A 14,473-nucleotide genomic window follows, 5' to 3' on the forward strand; every position below is an offset into this window, starting at 1 on the left:
CCCGCCATCAACACCCTGTTAGGGCTCCCAAGCTCTTCAATGTGAGTGGGAGGAGAAAAGGGCAGGAAGTGTTGACTGGAAGGGGTTGAAATCGTGCCTCTGGGTGAGAGATTCTGCCCCGGAATAAACGACTGGGGAAAAGCTGGGAAAAGGAGTCAGATCTGTTTATAAAACCCCGCTATCTGGTGGGAACCAACTCCGCGCGCGTCTCCTCCTCCCCTTTATTGTATGGGCTTATGGGGATGTCTGCTCGGACTGTTGTTGGGGGGTGGGTGGGGTCGGGGGGAAGTAGTATTACAGAGGACAGTCTTGCCTTGGATCCTCTACGCCGCGCCTTCTCCACCGGATGCGCGCTCCCCAATGCAAAGGAATCCAGCAACATCCCCCAATTCAGACGCGGACAAAAGAAACTTTAATTAAGGTCTCTGCCCCTCGCGCTGCGTGTTTCTCTCTCTCTCGAGACTGTTGATGTCCAACTCGAGGATGCGAGGAATAGAAATGGTACAAGCAGCCCATGCCCTTGAACTTCAATTGCTTCTGACTTGCTGTATTGATTTTTTTATACTGTAGGCACCACCTCCCGCCCCCTCCCGCCATCAAATTAAAGCCTTAGGAGACATTGGACTTAGAGAGGAGGGTAAACGCACTCCTTTGCAAAATAAATAGTTCAGAACGATTTGTGGGAAAATACACCAAATAAAAATTCAAGGTGTGAAAGCTTCATCTTGGTTCTCTTGTCTTCAACACCATGACACCTTATCATTAGGAGCTCTGATTGTTACTTTCTGAGCTTTTAGATGATCAGCCAGAAAGTGCAAACAACGCCGGGCTGGAGGGTGTAAAGTTATTTGAGTAGGCTTTCCCCCCCTTTTGGTGCGCCGTCAAAACACTTAACAAGTTAGGAAAAGAAAGTGGTGGTTCCGAGGCTCAGAATGATGGGTTCTTTCGCTCCCCCAGCCCCCCTCCCATATCAGAAAAGAAATAAAATGCACAATGAGTCTTTATTTCGGAGGAGAAGACTTCAAAATACGTGCCAGTAATGGACAATTTGAGCTTTTCACTGGAGATACTCACACCGCAAGCTGGAAAGGGATTAAAAAGCCCCACGTGGTTGATCTGGGTTTAGACTTGCAACCTCTAGTTCCCCGTGTATGTTCTTTTGCAAAGATTGGCCTCTAGATGGATGCGTGTGAGGGACTCTCTGGGGCCAAGACTCGGCTCCTCGGGCAGGGCTGATGGTGGGAGCGCTATGAGCGGCCGGGCAGGGTCCTCACTGGGGGCTTCCTCTGCTGGCCGGGGCGGCCGGGTGCCTCCGGGACGCGAGCGCGCACGCCTCAGTCCGGCCGCCGCGCTCCTCGCACCGCCTTCTCCGCAGGTCTTTATTCATCTCATCTGCCTCTTCCCCTTCTCCTCCTCCTCTGCCTCCTTCTCCTCCTCTTCCTCCTCCTCCTCCACCACCTCCTCCTCCGCCGCCGCCACCGCCTCCTCTTGCATCTCACTGGCCTGGCTCTGTGTTGCTCTGAGTGACAAAGACAATGTCCCAGCCTTAACTTTGCAACCACCTTGCCTCCTTCTGGGGTTCGGCGAGGGGGAGGGGGGGGGACAGCAGCCGCAGCCTCAGCATCTCCTCCACCTTCTCCTTCTCCTCTTCTCCAGCTCTTGGATAATTCTTCCCGTTCCCCCCCACCTCCAGCCCTTTCCTCATTTCTTTCTTTTTTTTTCCTTCTCTCCCGCACGTTGTTGTTGTTATTAGAAAGGCTTCGCGCACCCCCTGGTGCTCCGGCGTTTTGTGTGGCAGAAGATTGTCTGCCTTCTCTCTTTCTGTCTTGCTTTCTCTCTCCCTCTGGTTGCTCATTATTCAGAGAGAGACACAGAGGGAGGGAGAGAGAGAGAGAGCGCGCGAGGGAAAGGGAGAGGAGAGAGAAGAGGAGAGAGAGAGGGAGAGAGTGAGAGGGAGAGGGAGGGAGGGAGAGAGAGGGAGAGAGAGAGACGGATATCTCGGGTCATCTGCCGCTGCAGCGAGTCTGAGGAGCCGAGGAAGGCAGGGAAGATGGCGATCCTCCATTGCTGAGACCCGGCAGAAGCACATGAGACTCCCAAACAACTTCCACAACAATAACCCGAGCAGGAAGAGGAGAAAGAGAAAGAGGATAAGGAGGCGGTGGGGCTGGAGAACCCGAAACACCTCCCGGCGCCGGGACGCTTCTTCTGTAAGTTACTGCAATTAACCAGCACCTCGGGGTGGTCCGAGTGCTGCGGGGAGGAGAGCGCGGGGTGGTGGAGGCACAAACGCGCTCATTCATTCGGCCGAGGAGGGTTGGTGGAGCCGGGAGGAGAGGAAGTCCCCCTGCATGGACTGGCTGTTGGAAGAAGAGAAGAAGCAAGAGAAGAGGGGGAGGAGGAGGAGGGAGAGAGAGCTGGAGGGGGAGGAGGAAGAGGAGGAGGAGGAGGAGAAGCGAGGGAGGAAGAGGAGGAGAAGGTGGCGGTGGTGGCAGTGGAGGTGGCTGTGCTTTTCCTGCTGGCTGCTCCTTCTGCTGGGGGGCGGGCGGGGAGCGGAGCGCTGTGGCTGAATTAATTTCGTGTAGTTCTAGGGAGAGAAGAGAAAATGAAAGATGAGTGAGAAGAGAGCCGGAGGCTTAGGACGGATGCTCCGGGTGTGGGGACAGGAGTAGGGACAGAGAGGGGGGCGGAGGGCGGGAGTCGAGGAGACCTGAGCCGAGAGAGCCAGAGGCAGCGAGCGAGGGGCAGAGGAGGGAGCGCTCCCGGCCGCCCCGACCTGAGCGGGTTGACCTCTTTCTTTCTGTCCCTCTCCTTTCCCCCTCTCTGTCTGCCTGTCCCCAGCCCGATGGCAAAGCCGTGCGGATTGGCACCCCCCCTCTTCCTCAGGTATTTGGCTCTCTCTCTCTGTCTCTCTCTCTCTCTCTCTCTCCCCGAAGTTGGGATGCGGGGTCGGGATGTGCCGGGGGGTGGCGGCGGCGGTGGTGAGCAGAGAGGCGAGGAGCGGGGGGCGCCGGCCGGGTGGCGGGGCGGTGGGAGTTGGGGGGGTGGGCGCAGGTTCAGGAGCCACTGAGGAGCTGTCTCCAGGCTGGGGGTTCAGAAGCGTCTGGTGGAGGAGACAACGGTTTCTGGAGAGGAGAAGCCATTACACACGCTTGGCTCTCCTCTGAGGAAGGGAGAAAGGACCCCCAGGCAGAGGCCCGGGGGTCGCCTGACTCCTGGTGCAGTTCCCAGGGGTCTGCCCTCCTTCCAGGCGCGAGGGGAAGCCGCAGCCGCCCCCCCATTGGAGCAGCCCCTCTCTTTCCCTTTCTTTATCTCCCTGTCCTCCATTTGCAAGCTGTCTGCTTTGGTTCCAGTCCAGACTCCAAAACACAAAGCTTCTTCTCACGTTCATTCTCCAGGCTTTTCACCATTCCTGGAGGAACCCTCATTTTCTTTTCATTGTAGCTTCTAACCTACAGAGAGGGAGGGAAGCTGCCTGGAGTTCCTTTTATATTCCTCCCCTACTTTAAAAAAAAAAAAAGTTTCATTTTTAAGCACGCGTCTGGGATGGGAAAAGACCAACCAGTTGGGGCTTTCTCCCAGGGCTCCCGGGGGCTGTGTCTGAGTGTCTGTGTTGGCCGTTTGGTTTGCTTTGGTTTTGTTTCTGGAGGTGGCTTGCAGGATTTTTGAGGAAGTAACTAGTTTGGTTGAGAGCTGGGAACTGAGTCAGGTAAGCCTGTGTCATGTTGTAACTCCACCAGAAAATGGAGGAGAGCGGGTTTCCAGGAGACAAAGCTGAGAAGTGTTTATAAAATTATGGATGTCTCCATTTTGAAGCTCTGTTGGTGATGGCTGGTAGAGGAGGCTTGCCTGCCTTCTCCTTCTCCCTTTCTAGGGGGCGAATCTTGTGGTGGTTCCTCGCTATCTGTTCATTATGCAAGGAAATGAGGGGCTTGGAAGGGCTTCTCAGATATTTCTCCCACCCAAGGAGTACTTTCACAAGTTATGGAGGCATGTTTCCATTTTAAAGTAAACTTTTGGAATTTATTTCTCCTTTTGAGTGGACCTGTAGGGTTTTGACCTCCTTTGGGAAAGGCAAGGCAAAACCTTAAACATTTTTCCACTGAGGTCCTTCACAGAACTTTTAAGCTGCTCCAGGTCTCCTGCAATTCACCAGGAAATGTGATTTCCTCATTGTGAAGATGGTGGTGGCCCTGAGCTGAGATTTTTGGAGTTCTGAGGCTTGATTATCATCATGTTTTGATGCACTGCAAGACTTTATTGTCTGGTTGGGGTTGATTTCTGCAAAACAACAGCAGCAACAGCAAATCTTGCAAGATCTCAGAGGAACTCTTTAAGACTGGCTGACACCAGTTTCTGGAAGGTCTACATTTCTTTTCAGGATGCTCCATTTGTGTATTAGGCCTTCTTTTAGTTCCTTTGTTTTCCCTCTTCCCTTCCATTCTGCTGTTTTTTGTTTTTTTTTTTTCTCTTCCCTTTTCTGTGTTCTCAAGTACTGTAAGTCTTCAGGAATATCAGATGTCTTCTTAACAATGTCACTATGGAAACAAAATTTTAAAATATTATGTCAGTTGAGAAAACCTTCTGTCCAGGTAGCTTCACCTTTCTAATTGGGAGGAATTTATTAGTCTTAGAGGAAGACATTTTGTGAGGATGATTTGAAGAAAGGACCCAAACCTACCCAGTCCACACACACACTGATTGGAGTTCTTCACGGATTAGTTCTAGAGAATGTATGTAATCAATCGCAGTAAAGAACTAAATCCTGAAATGCTTGAGGAATTTATAAAAGCCAACCATGAAGATGTTGCTTTTCCATTAGGTAAGGTAGCCATCTTGAGGATGAGGGAAGATGTTGGAAGAATATTAGATGGACTCTTGAAGATAGGCGAGAAATGCTCCACAGTGGAATGGAGGAGATTCAGAACCAGTTAATTTATTGGAAGGAGGCTGATTGGACCTTGTTTTCAACTAAGGAGGAATATAGAAAGGTACAAGCTTCAACAGAAATAAGGAACACATTGGTGAGCGACTTATACCAGCTTTTTTCTGGCTTTGCTTTCTCATTATATGTCAGATTTGTGTGTGTATATTAAGTTCTTTATGTCTACAGTATTTTTGTACAGATCGAGGTGGTTTTAGATTCCAGATGTAATTATATTCTGTTGAGTAACTGGGAGCAGTGTCATTCAGTAAATGCACCGTGCTGTATATGACAACATCACATTTTTCTAACCAAACTGTTGTGTCATTAATTGAGGGTTATTGTTCTTCTGAGAGGTGTGAAAGGAGAGAAGAAATACATGGTTCTTTAGCTGATAATTGTCCATGGCCAATGAAGTAAAATCCTGCTTTTGCAGACATAGATGTATGGTTTTCAGGATTCTCAGTTGATGTGTGTACTCACTTAAAAATACTCTTCAGAACTCTGCTTCTTTATTAATAACCTAGGGCTCTCCAAGAGCACTTAAAAAAAATCTTACTTGCAATTATACCTTTAATTACTCATTTTTGAATGTTATTTTTGATATCATAACTTTCGCTCTTAAGTAGAATGTCATCAATGTTATATTTAAATTTGCTAATGTATATATGTATATAATAGGCATGCTACATGTTCAAACTCAAGTTCAAATGCGATGGGATAAAGAGAGTTATTTGGGGAAGTAATTACCAGATAATTTTGCACCTAATTAACCATATATGATTATGTAAACATAAATAAATTATTTGTTGATCTTGAAGCAAACTTCTATGATATCTTTGTTGTTGTTGTTGATACCAGGACAACCAGTTAATTACTTCTCTCAGTGGGGGGAAGAATCTGACAAACTGGTTTGCCAGTCTAGCAGTTTGACTCTTATTTTTTACTTTGCAACCAAATATTTTGGTGTTTTTGTATGTAGACAGCCTTAGAGCTAAGCTTTTCTGGGGGGGAAAAATTAGGTATCTAAGAGGCATTTTGGAGTTTCCGAATGTGTTCCAACCTGAGACTCATCCATCTCTGATGCTCATCAGCAAGAGAAGCACCATTATATTCAAGACATGGTATCTTGCTTCTTTCTAGATATGTACGTTCGAAATGGGACAGTTACTTTGGATAAACCACCATGAGAGAAAGAAAGAAAGTGTCCAATGGAACCTTCTCATTTGATGTCAAAACTCAGAGATCCTTTTTGTTTTTGAGACACCAAGTTGATGAGGCTTGGTAGGCAAGCTGTTACCTAATTTGCTCTGATATAATCACAGAGAGAAGTCATTCTGGAGACTGTGTGAACTGTGATGTACCTGCCATAAAAAATATTCTTGCTGGGTCTTCGGATTCCATAATGTCCTCATATTTGATTTATGTCCGCCTAATTCATTGATTACATTCTCCCAGGACTTGGTTTTTTCCCTTAACCTTTGGAATTGGAGATAACTTTTATTTATTTATTTTTTTTGGAGATAACTTTTAGATGAAAACATTATATATATATACATATATATGGTAATATAATATATATATATTCTTTTTTTCCAATGAGTCTTCTGAAAGACAATAGGGGAAAAAGAAATCCAGCTCTATTAGTGGACTTTAAAGAACTTGTGGTAGTTTTCCTGAAAGGAAAGAATGGTAACGTTGCCTTGGGAAAGAGTCCCATTTTCTGTGTGATGGAGTTTAATAAGGTCTAGTCTGTCCTGGATTCTACCCAGTGTTGAGATTTCTTGGTTAAGGTAACCTTACTTATCTTCTCTGGTATGTGCCTTTATCAGTCTTACAGTTTACTGTCTCTTGGGACAGAACATTGACAAAGCTGCATTGAGTGTTTCGAGTTGAAGGCTAGGAAACAAGCTATTTCTCAATGCCATACTCATAAATTAGGAAATAAGAATGAACTCAAATTGCAAAGGATCTGACATGGGTGGATGATTGGATGGTTGGTATATGGAAACTAAGGAAATTCAGAGGAAATGGGGGGAAATATTTCCAGTGTCTATTACTAAAATCTAGTGAACTGAAAAAAAAAGTTATTATCCATGAGTATGTGTGTGTGTGAGCAAGTATCTTGTGAAGTTCACATACTTAGGAAGTTGGTGGCTTTGAGAGAAACATTAGGTGGGTGTTGGTGACCTGTTAATTGATTATGAGAAAACAGAGGAAAGTAGATAATGTTAGAAGAAAATTCCTCTTTTTGTGTGATATGCCAAGACATCTGGCAGATGTTATGTTGGACCCTAAGGAATGGACAGTTTAATTTTAGCGCTAGCAAGGAAATGGGAAGTTCTAAGCTCTTTTAATAGCACAAGTCTTAGTTTGGGGAAGGTTGCTTAAAAAAAGAAAGGAAAAGAGGCATTTATAAAGATAAAAGAAGGCTGGTGAACATGGGGATTAAACTGAGATTTTGGGGGTGGTGGACAAATGCATTATTTCCCAAGTAGAAATTAACACTAAAAACCATGTCAAAGCTGACTGCTTGATAACACCCTAAACAATGAATATGAAGTCAGAACTTCTCATTGAGTTGCTTTGTGCCTTAGAGAGATCTTCTCCTTCACCTCTGCCCCTCCCCCTGCATTGTAAGGAGGAGGAAACTGGCACAGAGACCTTGCACAGGTCAGAAAGTTCATTTGTAACAAAGCCAGGCCTAGAACTCAGGTCTGCTGACTCCCACCCCAGTGCCCTTTCTACTGCCTGTGAGTGTAGCAGTTTGTGAAACACCAGCTCTCCTCTCCAGAGTGCAAGGCTGTCTCAGAAACTCTGAAACCATATGCTAGTGGGGCAGGAGTATTGATTTTTTTTTTTGTAGTTGGTCTAGCATGTTGGGGAGCCTGAGGCCGAGCGTGGTCATTCACAGGAGTAATACGCTCCAGAGGCCTGTTTTGTTTTGTTCATGGGACTTGTAACTCTTGGGTTTGAAGCTGTGCCTTTCTTCTGATTGTCCTCCTCCCTGTACTTCTGTCATCCAGGGATGGGGAGTCCTTTTCAAATGCCCTTCTTTGGAAGTTTGTCTGGGTCTATTGCAACTTCCCGAAGTGCCCACAATTGGACTCTGAGGATCTGTTTTGCAACCTGGTACAGATTTCAACTGGCTTCTTGCTGAGATGCCATTTTGTAATACTGATGAATGGCCAGGAGGGTGAAATCCGGTCTTTAGTGATGACTGGTGGCTTCCCAGAGTTCCAGACTCATCTAAAAATGTGTCCTCCATGTATCTTGTCGAGACCCAGTTCTCTCCTGCAGACCTGTGACTAGCTATTTCCTGTGCCCCAGTAGACACAGTGTCTTCCTTAAAATGCTGTTTGAAAGGCACGTGCCACATTTAACCATGAGAGAGGGATGGGATAGTGCTTGAAGGGTGACCATGGGTTTCCATTCCCCATTCCACTTGGACAAGTGAGAGTAACTTTGTAAAGAAGAAGAGGGATGTTTGGAAGTTTCCACATTTTCTAAGCTTCTTCCAAACGAAAGCATAAATTCTTAATCCAGGAGGCAGTCTGGAGAAGGTAGGGCTGTATGTGGACTTCTGGCAGAAACACAGTTAACGCTATAAACAGTTGGACCTCAGTGTGGCACTCCTCCAGATGAGTTGACTGTCGAAAATAAAATGTTCCAGAAGAACTGGGAGAACAGGAAAGAAGTTAAAACAGCATGGTTTGCATGCCAGTACTGAAGGAAGAAAAAAAGTGTGGGGTTGGGTTGGTTGTGGGGAGGGGGGGGATTGGAGAGAAGATAATTCTAAGTGGAACTGTCTCTGGGATTTATAAAAGGAGGAGAAGTTTCCAAGTGAGGGGAAAAGGCATTTTTATGAATTTAGGTTGCATTGACAGTTTATTAGGAAGCTCTTCGGAATCTTTTGTCCCCTTGAACTTTGTATCGGGAGAGCTGCACACACTGGGAATCTGGATTGATGTTTTCTGCTCTGAAATGCTGTTGTCAAATGTATCTATTTTCTAAGGGATCCTGTCCTTATCAGTTGACCCACGCCTAGGATTTGTAGCCTTGGGCTGCGTGGCTCCAACACCAGATTGGATTTTTCAGGGCTTGGAAGAACAGGAGGTAGAGTAGTTTGGGGTGAGAGGTTCCTCGTATGGTTCACCTGCAAAAGCATTCTGTTTTTTAATTCTGGTGAGCAGATGACTTGGTGTCTTCAAAGCATTCTTGCCTAATTCCTAGCTGGAGACAGTTTTTTATCTTCTTGGGTTATTCTTGGAGAGAAGGTTTCTTTTTGTGCCAGGTCATGGGTATTTTGGTATTGATTTCCTTGCTTTCATGTATTTGCTTGTGTAGTTCACTGCATGTTGCTTCTGAATATTAAGAAAGCACTTCTGTTGGGTCTGACCACAGCTTATCCCCCTCCAACTTCATTCAGAGAGCAGAGCCTACTCCAGAGGGTAAAAGGAAAATGAGGGGAGGGAGAGTACTTATTTGTCAAAAAAAAAAAATCTTTGAAGGCTTCTTAATTCAAAAAGTGACTTGCCAGGCTTTCTAGTAGGTTTTTCACCAAGACTGTGCAAGAAAAGATGAACATTCTACTAGCAAACCCATGGGTCCTGATGAAAATGTTTTAGGATCACTTAGTGGGAAATGAAGCATTTGTCTAAGATGAGAAGGCCAAGACTTACCTTTGGATTGAGATTGGTTTGAACACAAAAGGAGCTGGAAGCCCAGGCGAGACAACTGTGTCAGAAGTAATTAAGCCCAGGATCTGTGGAGAGGCTTAGCTGCTGCAGAGCCCAGCTGGGGAAGGCCAAACTCGCTCCCTAAGCCCTCGTCTGGCCAGTTGAACCAGAACACGAGCTAAAGCCTTCATATTTTGGAATTCTTCTCTTCCCTGTTCAGACTTAAGACTAGGAAAGTCCTTCAGTTTTGGTCCCCATCAGCTGAGCGCTTTTCTCTTGAACTGGGAAATACCAGAGGCTGGGGCGGGGGTGGGGGGGGTCAGGGAGGGCAGCGGTAGTGATCTGCTCTGAGGGAACATTCTCCCTTTTTAACGTGACAAATGTGCCTCTAACGTTGTACTTATTAGTCAGACAATAATTGTGCGGTGGCACAATGTGGGATACTTGAAAGATGTTTGCTGCACAAAGGTTCCCATACTCACCTGCAGATTAAGAAATGGGTTTCTAAACCATCTCATTTCTCTTGCTAATGAAAAGCTTTGGAAAGCACCTGTGAATCAGAACTCCAGCTGCTTTCATGGTAGGGGAAGTTAGGCCTTGAAAGGATACACGGATTAGCCCGTCAGAAAAGCAAACAGTGGCATCAGCACAAGTAGAAAATAGACAGGGTTGTTAAGCTAACAGAAAAGTAGGCTAAAGCATTGCCATAATTACGTGGTGGAAAGTTGCTGGGGAGGAGAGACTGCTTGGATAAGAGGAGGAGAAGAAGAGAGGTGGGAGAATGATTGACAAGTCAGAGGAGACAGGACTGTCCACTGGGAAGAGCCTACAGGAAGAAAGACATTGCTTTTAAGAAAACAATAAAGCAAGTGGAAAAAGACCTTGTAATTTGGTACCTATTGCATGTGAAATATGAAGACCAGGGCTCAGATCCACATTCTTTGATCAGTCCTTATTGTAAAAAAATAGAATTGGTCTTGGGAGACAATTTATGACGTTGGGGTTAAAAATACGGCGTTGCTGGTAAAGGACAGATGGAAGGTTGAGGGAGCTGGTTAAGTAGATGTTGGTGGAGATTTTCCTGGAAAAGGAGTGAAGTCGAGAATAGAGCACAGCAGAAAGTAGCTGCATTATTAATGGGCAGAACATGTGATAGTCCTCGCTAAGGTTATCCATAGAGCTTCTCTACCTGCATTCTGGATGTGAGAAGAAGTGAGGAACAAAGAAGTGCTTATTTCAGAGGCGAAGGGCATGGAGCATGATGACTACCTGTGTCCAGCTTGGGATTAAGCTGTTTGCTGGAGCCAGGCATCACAGGCTGGTCTGTCAATCCAATCGTGGTATTTTAATGTCCAAAATAAGGCCACCATGGTCCAGAATGTTCAGCTATTCTAATCCTTAATTACATCATCCTCTGTGTCATGACTAGTAAGTTTGCAGCCGAGCGTCAGATCAACCAACCCAGACTGTACCCGATCTGGGGGTCCTACCTGTGGGGTAAAAACTGAACACTGAGTCGTAGGCTGAAGATGGCCAAAATGTAGATAACCAGCTAGAGATTATGTAAAGATTTCTATAATAAAGTACTTGTCACCCAGAAATTTTTCTCTTCAATGGTTTCTATCTTAAGTGGTCTTCTTTGAAGACTGTTAATTAGTATTTCATAATGATAACTGGGGAAGGGGTCTGAATGGAAGAGACCGTTTTCATTTGAATGTCAGAGTTCAGCTACAAGAACTTCTGGGCCGGCGGGGGTTGGGGGTGGGTGGGGGGAGGGAGGAAGCGGAGGTGGATGGGCAGTCAGGGGTTAGCAGATGTAAACTATTCTATTTAGAATGGATAAACAACAAGGTCCTACAGTATAGCATGGGGAGCTATACCCAATCTCCTGGGAGAAACCATAATGGAAAAGAATATAAAAAAAGAAAGCAAATGTGTGTACAACTGAGTCACTTTGCTCTAAAGCAGAAATTAATACAATTACTATACTTCCATTGGAAAACAAATTTATCCCCCTTCTGCTGTCAACTGAATATTGTTCCTTCTGATGCTGGGCAAGAAGACCTTCCAAAAGGAGATTAAATATGATTGCTTCATCAAAAATTTCGGCCAACTTCTCTGTAGAGTGGGAATATCACATCAACCGTTAACAAAACGCTCACAGTTAATATTTAATACGAGGTAACATTTGTTTAACATTGAATATGAACCAGGAGCTGTTCGAATGGTAGAGAAGTCTGAGGTTTGGGGAAGTAAAGTAATTTACGCAAGTTTCATGGAGATAGGGGGAGCCAGGATGCACACACAGGGGGACCACCTCCTGACTCTCAGCTGCTGGGAACTGGCCTTGGTTATTACTTAGTATGCTAATAGCTTATGTTTCTGATGGTTTATTTCTTACAGTTGCTTATGCCAGGAGTATATCCTGGTGTTCTGGAAGGAAATCTGAGCTTAATGGAAAATTAATTGTAATATATTAGTTGATATGAGAGATATAACTTATTGTAATAGCTTGACAAAGTGTGTTTAACTAGAGTGCCCTCTCTTTGTTCTTCTGAGTTACAGAGGAGATGGTGGAAAAAAAAAACAAAACACCAAAAAACCCAAGAGACCATGTGGGTGGAAATTTAGAGAATAAATATTTAAAAATTGTACTGTATTGAACTCAGTATTATAATGTAATTATACACCTGGCTGTTTAAAAGGTGCCCCTCCCTGTTACAAGCAGAAGGATAATGCTGTGTGACTTTTTTTTTTTTTTTAAGGAAGAGATGATGGTTTTTCTTTGTGAAGGCCCCCTTTGAAAGTCTCAGTGCCCTATGTTGGCTCTGTTTACTGGAAGCACAAGAAATGTTTTTCAAAAGCCACACAGACATATTTGAAAATTAGTTCCACTGTCTAAGAGTGATTTTTGGAAAATAATGCCGGTACTCTTCAAAGCATGGGTGCTAGTATCCTCCAAGCCTTTAGTGATCACCATGTGCTCTGCTTAGATCCTGGAGACATGATGGGTGTTTTGGTTTTATTTGCCTCTCCCTGAAACATCACAGTACAGTAAGGAAGCTGTTGTTCAGGGATGACCACAAATGCCCTTAATAGAGTAACAAGCTGTGCTAAGGGCCATGGAGCAGGTCCAAAAATCCCTCAGATATCTAGGACAGTAGCTTTTCTGTAGGACAGACAGTTGGGCATTAATTGCTGAGTAGACTCTTTAACCTCCAGGCAGCTCATGGTGGTTTTCTAAAACATTTTTAACTTTGCCATGGATCTTTTCAGGTGATCGTCTGTCCTTAGACAGACTTCGACCCAAAACCTGGCTAGGAGGATAAGCATGTGTCCTGTTTATAAAGTGTCCCAGAGGAGTCACAGAGCCATTCGTTTTTAACCTGTCATCTGTATCGTTATCTACCAAACTTATCAGAACCATTGTTTTCTTAGATAAAAGCTTGTAATGGGAAAAAGGCTCAAAAACAACAACAACAACAACAAACCCCAAACAAAACCCCAACAGATCACAAAGTTGAAGAGAGTAAAATTGACCTGTACCAAAGCATGGGATTCTTTGGGTGGAATTTCTAACGTAAGAACCACAAAGACTCTCTTTAGCCTTCACCATAGTGCCTAGACATCTAAGATGCTCCCTCACACCAGCCTGTCTCAAGGACCAGACCTTCAAATATTTCTTCAATCTTCCTCTTAATTCTTTAAAGTCATCTCCCTAGGCTACCCTCAGGAGCATTGCAGAAAGTGTAGGTAAATTGAGTCAAGGTCTCTTTTATGGGTGCAGTGACATCCACTTGGGAACAGGACATTGCATTTGAGAATACCCAAGAGCTAGGGAGGAAAGGGAGCTTTAGAATGTGTTTGAGGAAGTAAACGTATAAAGTTTATGTATTTAGGGCTGGTGGAGAAATCTTCCATTATCCTGAAAAATAAGACAAAAATCACTCATCTTAACACAGATTGCATTATAATGTGAAAAAAAAAAAAAACACGTTGTATAGATCACATAAAATAGCATGTGCTTAAGAGAACAGACCTGCATCCTTCCACTGGTGTGAAGTTCCCATCATTCATTCCATCTTCTCCCATGGTCTTGCCTCTCAGTAATTTTGGGTGTGCTGAGCAGTGAAGTGGAATTGAAGAACAGATTTCAGCTGTCCCAGAATTTAGTCCCCACCGCTTGGTTGCTTCTCATGTTTGAATCCCTCATCCAGTCTCTCTGACCAGTGGCTATTGCTTGTTAATAGTGAATGAACATCACCCATAGGTCCTAAAATGAGCAAGTGTTAAATGTTATGTGATTATTAGGGGAAAAACAAGATAATATAGTCAGTGAGCTTAATTAGGTTGTGATTGCCCAATTACTGCTTCATGATAATTATATTCATAACCCCGTTTCTAGACGTCAACTACAGTTATCAAAATTGACCCCAGCTCAGGTGTTAGCAGTCTTCTCTGAAGCAGCTTCTGAAGGGTGAATTTCGGATGTTTCCAGTATTTTCCTCCTGGTCCTTTTTCCCTTCTTGCCAACTTCCCATCATCTTTTCCCCTACTTTAGTAAAGAAGTTGGTGGCAACATCATCTTGTCTGTGTGCCCGTGCATACATTATATGGTTTGAACTGATGTCTACAGAAAACTAAACTCTTCAGTTTTTAAGAGTCAAACATGGCTGAAAAACATTAATAAGTCAGCACATGGGACTCTTGAAGCATAAAAAAATAAAAAAACTGGCTAGATTTTCCCCTCAGGCCATGATACCTTTTCAGTAGATTTGAAGTGATTCATTTGAATAGATCTTTTATTTTATAGGGCATAGTCTTAAAGTGAAGAAGAGAGTTATCTGTGTTTAAGATGCTGCCTTATCCA

The 14,473-nt window shown here is 44.6% G+C and overlaps 1 protein-coding gene across 1 annotated transcript in view; it reads left to right on the top strand.

The window, feature by feature from the left end:
* Nucleotides 1-2,060: 2,060 nt before the first annotated feature.
* The window catches only part of ZNF462 (zinc finger protein 462), a 152,055-nt gene continuing 139,642 nt past the window's right edge, over nucleotides 2,061-14,473 (top strand). Inside the window, exon 1 of the mRNA XM_052644931.1 lies at nucleotides 2,061-2,210. The gene's annotated coding sequence lies outside the window, so the exon portion shown is untranslated. The remainder of the gene's footprint in view (nucleotides 2,211-14,473) is intronic.

The sequence above is a fragment of the Budorcas taxicolor genome, chromosome 8 (genome assembly GCF_023091745.1).
Source record: "Budorcas taxicolor isolate Tak-1 chromosome 8, Takin1.1, whole genome shotgun sequence".
Lineage (NCBI taxonomy): Eukaryota > Metazoa > Chordata > Mammalia > Artiodactyla > Bovidae > Budorcas > Budorcas taxicolor.